Genomic DNA, 7,087 nt, shown 5'->3' on the forward strand with positions numbered 1-7,087 from the left:
CTGCATTTAAGTTAAATAAGCAGGGTGACAATATACAGCCTTGATGTATTCCTTTCCCAACTTGATAACAGTCCATTGTTCCATGTCCAGTTCTAACTGTTGTTTCTTCATCTAAAATCACATTTCTCAGGAGGCAGGTAAGGTGGTAAGGTATTACCATCTCTTTGAGAATTTCCCAATTAAACAGAAGTAGGTGTTTTTCTGGAATTCTCTTGCTTTTTCTATGATCCAATGAATGTTGACAATTTGATTTCTGGTTCCTCTGCCTTTTCTAAATTCAGCTTGAACACCTGCAAGTTCTCATTTGTGTACCATTGAAGCCTCGCTTTGATTATTTTGAGCATTATTTTGCTAATGTGTGAAAAGAGTGCAATTGTTCAGTAGTTTAAACATTCTTTGGCATTGTTTTTCTTTGGGACTGGAATGAAAAGAAAACATACTTGTACATAGATTAGATGATTCTCAAACATTTAGTGGGGCTGACTGGTGTGTGTGTGTGTGTGTGTGTGTATCTGTGTGTGTGTGCTTTAATTTTATTTAATCAATTCTCCTCTTGATCATTAATCTTTCAATAGGAAGCATTAGGTGATCAAGTATTTCATCTCTCAATTGGTTTTTCACTTGCCCTGGGTCCACTACGTCCCTCCCTGTTGGGTCCTAGGCCCAGCTCTCTGTTTCCTTTTAGAGGGTGGTAATAGTAAGATGCCTGGAAAGGAATAAAAGTCAACTCCAAGTTGTCCAATAGGACTATCCCAATTTTAACATGCATGTGCATTATACACGTGTCACTTTAAAGAGAACTATAGATGTGATCAATAGTTTCAAGTTCTATAGATATCATTATTTTACTAGGAACAGGTGATACACGGTGCAAAAATCAAGACATTACCACTTTATAAGATACACAAACTGTAATAAAAGTTGCCAATAAATAGGAGGGTATCATTACTAAAGAGATTTAAACCAGTACCCTCTTGAACCAAACCTTTTTTCTAGCATTTCCCTTAAACTGGGAAGAGGATCATTCAGAGTGGAAATTTGACTTTTCATATACATCATAAAGGGGGTTGCATTAGAAGACTCATCAAGTATAAAAATACAGCATTCACTATGTATTATAGTATAAGGTCCCCCTTGGGAAGCTGTTAGAATATTGAGGGCCATGCACTCTATAGGACTTCTTTTCTCCCCACCGAAATTCCTGAATTGAGAAAACTAATAGCTTGGTTACTATCATTAAAGGCTTCCTGGGTGAATTTTGTTAAAGCTTCTATATGGAATATCTTCTATTCTAGCTGAAGGAATGAGTATTGTGGCCAAATAATCATACCATTGGCGTGATTGAGCCCAGCATGCCCTCATTGAAGGCAGACTGATAGCAGCTGCTTTCAGGGTACCTGTAGGCAACATTGAGCCTAAAGGAAACCTACTGTATACCTTCCTAACCAACCTGGGGAGATCCAAGGCCAAAACTTTGTTCCATACACCTACTGGATCCAATTAGGAGCTATCCAATATATTTCCCAGCCGGTGAAAAACACACTTCAGAACCTGAAACATACATACACCCAAAGGCCATGACACATTAGATAGGATTCATCTGGGGTTTTAATAAATTTACAAACGTGTATCCAACACCATCATCCTGCAACTCGCAGTATGAAGTCAGGAGGATGTTTTTGAAATCGATGATAATGGCCTGATCCACTCTTTTGGACTGCCACACTTGTATCTACTGGATGCTACACCATGTTGCATTGATCCCTTTGCTTATTGATGAGAATTGGGAGTGTTCTCAGTTTTTCCCATCACCAACGCCACTGTGCATGTGTTTTTGTATACTACAAGTACCAGCGTGTCTCTGGAAGATGTACTGGGCAGTGGACTTCCTGGAACAGAGTAAAAACAGCTTTATTATTTTTTCCAAGATTTAAGACCTTTGGCTCAAAGCAAGGACTCTGGAGTTATATTGCTTGGTTTCAATTCTGCCACTGATTTGCACGGGCCAAATGCCCTTGGGCCAGTGGCTGAACCTCTCAGAACCTGTTTCCTCACCTGTAAGAGGCTGGTAATCATTGGTACTATAGTCCTAGGAGTGTCACAAGGAAGCGTTACTATTTATGCACAGCACTTAGAAGAGTGCCAGGCCCAGGGTCCCTGCTGTATAAGTTGCTTTTCATAGATTCTGCCAAATTACCTCCCCAATGGATCTCTGTGCAAGATGGCGGTGCACACTGTCACAGGGGTTTGCTTCTAACCTCTCCCACTCTTGGAATGGTTAAGCTCTTGGAAGCTTGCCGTCCTAGAGTGTGAAACCCGATTCATGGTTTTAGTTTACATCTGCAGGATCAGCGGTGGTGAGCATCTTTGTGGGTGTAACTGGACATTGAGACTGTATTCTTTGAACTGCCTCAGAGTGGGGAAAGAGCTGAGGGAGTGAGGTCAACCCCAGTCTGTCCCCCAAATCTGCCTGCCAAGAACGTTTGATGGAAGCAGATGAGGCAGATTGCTTGCAGAACAAAAATAGGATTCCTTTGCCTTCTGGCCACGTATGGATAAGTATGCTGACCTCTGATCACTGACTGTGGGATTCCTCTGCCCATTCTCTCACTGGGTCGTAAGGCTTATGGTGGAATGGAGGCTGGCAAATGCTTTCAGCACATTCTAAGTGATCAGCATCTCCATTCTGATGTTTCATCCTCACCTCCCAGGAGACCAGGGCCCTCAGGACCCTCCTGCTTCCCGCTCCACCCACTTTGTACAGAGTCAGGGCTCAGAGCTGTGACTGTAATCAGAAAGGGAAGGCAGGACAGGAGGAGGTGGAATGAGAGGCTTGACAGAGGTACTCATACCATCACCTTCACCCGCCAACTCGTCAACTGCCCTGATGACCCTTGGGCTTGGCAGCAAACAGGAGATGGCCTTTGGCCCCATTGGTTACTCTTCGAGGGGGCAGGCAAACAAGGCACGTGCTGGTTGGTAGGAACCAGACCAATAAGGGGGCCATGGCGCCGGCGTCCCAGGCTTGCTGAAAGCCTGGCGCAGTTTGCCACAATCTTGTGCGTGCAGTGCCTGTGGTCCTTGACCGCTCTCTCTGGACGCCGCTGGCCTCACCTTCCGTGACCGCCACCACCACTGCCATCGCAACTCGGTTGCTAACTCATCGCCACCCTAGGTCCGGGGGCCACCCAGATTGCTACATGAGCTCCCCAGATGATGAGATGTCAGTTTGGGGAGCGGGTTTCAGCCCAGAGGGCAGGGAGCAGACCCGCGTCCCTCAGGCCGGCTCCACAGCCCCGCAGGGACCTGGACTGGGCTCTGAGGTGAGGACACCGCGAAGCGGCGAGGGTGAGAGTGGAGATGGGTACCCAAACTCTGAGGGATTCAACTCAGAGCGGGAGGCGCTGGAAGCGGGGTGGGGCGGGGGCGGGGGTGGTGGTGGTAGTGCTGTGGGGCTGCGAAGACCGGCTTGGCTCCCTGGCCGACGACAAAGGCGATGCCCTGCAGCTGGCTGACGAGTCGGTGGCGGCCGTCCTGCGGCAACTGAGCGGCCTGGATGTACTGGGCGTCAGCAGATACCTGTCCCCGCAGAGCTATGTGATCACCGATGAGTCCTCCTTGTGGGCCGACCTTGAGGCGGGTCCCAGCGGTCGAGGCACGGTCCCCCAGGGTTGTGGGCAGTGGTGCTGGCTGCGGCCGGCCCTCTCCAGGTCGGTGGGGCCGAGGCGGGCCGGGCCTGGGGGAACCCTAAGAGAGGCACTAAGAGTACGTTGAACGTGGCTGCAGATCACCAGCGGCCGCCCTCGGAAGGCCCGTTTGGGCTGCTGTCCTAACTCTGAGTCCTCTGATGAGCTCAGTGAGAGAGGGCTGATGAGGGTGAGCATGTATCCCAAAGAAGGAGGTCAGGCCAAGCTCAACAGCCTCAAGGGTCCCAGGAACACACCCAAACACTCGACTGTCTAAGGCAGGGAGAATCTCCTTCTTCACGTGCCAGGCCCGTTCCTGTCCTCCGCTCTGCGAGGATTCACTTCGGTTGTGGAAAGGCAGGACAGGCAGGGCGATGCAGAGCTGAACCATCTCTCCACCTAAGAAAATGCAGAGCGAGCTCTGGGGGGAAGGATGGCCGCTGGCAGAGCTATCAGGGAGTACCAGTAGCGAAAGCTACTGCAGCTGCCACTACAGACAGCCTGCCGCGGGGTCGCTCCTAGAAGGAAGGGAGACCAGGAGAAGAAGTCCCTCGGGGGCATCTCCAAACCTGCCCTTGGGAGAACCTTCCCTTCCTGGGAGCAGCGAATCACAGCCACTCCCCTGGAACCGGCCACCTTGCCCCCAGTCTCTGGCATTCTGCTGCTTGGGAGGTCCAAGAAGTATACACACAGACGCTGGGGCAAAATCTGTGGCCAGGAGGGCACAGGAGGCCGTGTCAGTGATGGCAGTGGTGGGAGAACACAACCACCCAAATAGAGACCCAGTCCCAAAGGGAGAAGTGAGTAGGCCAGGCCCCTCCTCTCTCCCCACTCTTCCCCCTCTGACGCGCCCCCCCCCCCCAGGACACACGTCTTCACCCGTGCTCCCTCTCTCCATCCCTCAGGGGTTGTCATTGGGTGGCCCTCCATCAGTGGGTCATTAGGATGCCAGATTGGTATCCTTTTCCTAGGGGCAAATGTTAAGGTAGCACTTTGGGTGTGCTGGGCTCAGTTCTCCACCCTTGGCCTGTTTCCAGTCTCCAAGAGTCTGGGACTAGAGAGGAAGGGAGGGCTGGTAGCTGAATTGATTTGAGGGGACCCCTTAAAAGCTTCACAGAGCTTAAGTATTTAGATGAATCACTTTCCTGAATCCTACTTCCTAGCTGTTCCCCAAACCTTCTTTCAGGGGCCCCAGGCTTTCTCAGTGCCACACTGTTGTCCCCAGCTCAGCTCTGCCTGCTGGCCTGGGGCTGACTGACGGAGAATGTGCTAAAGAGATCAGCCTTTCAATTCTCTTCCCGTTCCCCTGCCTCAGCCCAGTCCCACATCACACCTGCTCACACACACACAGACATGGACATATAAATGCACTGGTACACACATACATACATACACACACACATCCTTAGTTCAGATCGGTGAAAAATCTTTTAGCTGTCTACTCACTGGGCATGGCCATCTTCTCCGTGGGCACATCATGGAGAACCCAGCAATGATGACCTCCACATCAGAGACCCCCAGGATCCAGGAAACTCAGAGCCCTTGGCCCTGAACCTGGGAGAAGTCATGCCCAAAGGACCTGAATCCTCAGATGAGTGTCTTGGGTTTTGATATGGGGGGAGGGGATCAGGGGTGAGAGCAGAAACCTCTCTCTCTCTCCTGGGGGCTCAGCCTTGCTCCTAGGCAGCTTCTCCCATGGGAAACAGGGTGTCAACAGAGCTGGCCCCCATCATCCTCTGTGTGGGATTTGTTTGGCAGAGGTGATCGGTGACAGTGCCCCAACAGCTACTCTGGCTGTAAACTTGCAGGTTAATAGCCTTTTCTGTGAAGTGCTGTTCACCCACATTGCTCTCCCAGGTGCTGGCTGTGGCTGCCGCTCTGAGAGGCTCGAACCCAGAACCACAGTCTTTGCGGACCGCAGTGGTGAAAATGCTGCCCTTGGGGAACAGGGGAGGCAGGCCCATAGAGAAGGTTTGGGCTGCCAGGCAGAGCAGGGGAGGGTTGTTGCCAGCAGATCGAGGTGCTGCCTCAGCTTGCGTTAGAGCCTAGTTGGCCCTTTCCACCTCACTGGGAGCCTGGGAAGCTGGATTGTGTGCCCTTTCCCTCTCAGGTGACCAGGAACGAACTGACCATTCCCCAAGACTGGAAAGGAAGCAGCAGCCACAGGGAATGCTGGACTGTCCTCGGGTAATGCTTCCTCTGGCTCTTGAAATGCACACCCCGTCCTCATGGTGGAATCTGGATCCAAGTTCAACTGAAATGTGTGGGCCTCCCTGCCTCGTCCCCATCCCATACCCGTCAGAAGGAGCCCACCTCCTTTCCACTGAAAAAAGTCTTTCCCTTGCCATTCTAGACATCTGGCTTTGGGATGCATGGCCCTGCGGAGAGGAGAAAAAGCAGGTGACGGGGGGCAGTGTATACTAACCTTTTCTCTTCCTCCCATGTCTACTGGCTTAGTGTCTACAGAGAGAAATAGACGACCTTAAAGAGCAACTAGGTATGAGGAATCAGGGACAGAGAGCAGCGGGTTCTTAGTGCAGAAGCGGGGTGGGCCCTTGGGGTGGGGTGGGCTGCAGGTGCAGGGGGCCTCGTAGGGATCAGCATTCCTGTGGGGAGGAGAACCTAGCAAGCCTGTCCCTGGAGCATGCGGTGCATGTTCAGCTGGGCATGCAGACAAGTAACAAAGTACTGTGTGGACTGCGTGCACACTCTGCCAGCCATTCGAGTCCTGAGAGCTCCTTCTGATAGGACTTGTAGAGATGCCTTGTTGATCTGGTGTGGCCTCTAAGGTTCTTGTTAGATTGTTTGTTTGCGAGACAATTTTTGAACTTGAGAGCTGCTGGCACATTTTGGTTCGTTTTAGGAAATAGCTCCACATTTCACTCAGGTGGTGGGTGGTGATCAGGCCCAGAGCTCTTTGCACTGGGGCTAGTGGGATGGGTTTCAGGTTGTAGGGCTAGGTGGTTGCCCACAGGGACAAGGGGACAGGCTTCTATATCATTCTGTCTGGAGCACCTTCTTGTGCCTCTCCCTGTTGCAGCCGCCATGCAGCACCTGGCTGACAAGTTCCAGATGCTTTAAAGTGAGTGTTACACACACCATACTCCTTCCCACAGTCCTGGCTGTTGAGCAGGGCTGTGGGCTGGCCCTGGCTTGAGGCTCTTCCCTGACTCTGCTGTTTCACAGGTTGAGCCCAACATCTTTCTGCAAGAGGAGCAGCTGTTACCTCCGGGGCTGGTGAGCTGTGGCCAAGCTTGCCTCCTGTTCTGCCTCCACCAGGGCATCCTCTCCCCCTTGCTTTGCCCCCTCTCTGCCCCAGTCTCACAGTGGTTTTTGATTAAAGGACTTCACATATTCTGTGTTCTGTCCTCTCTCTGGGGGGTAGGGGTTGGGGGAGTGGG

At 51.4% G+C, this 7,087-nt stretch overlaps 1 pseudogene; it reads left to right on the forward strand.

The window, feature by feature from the left end:
- Window positions 1-3,200: 3,200 nt before the first annotated feature.
- LOC138930736 (uncharacterized protein CXorf49 homolog) lies at window positions 3,201-6,767 on the forward strand (annotated as a pseudogene).
- The last annotated feature ends 320 nt before the right edge of the window (window positions 6,768-7,087 follow it).

This window comes from Ovis canadensis, chromosome X, assembly GCF_042477335.2.
Source record: "Ovis canadensis isolate MfBH-ARS-UI-01 breed Bighorn chromosome X, ARS-UI_OviCan_v2, whole genome shotgun sequence".
NCBI lineage: Eukaryota > Metazoa > Chordata > Mammalia > Artiodactyla > Bovidae > Ovis > Ovis canadensis.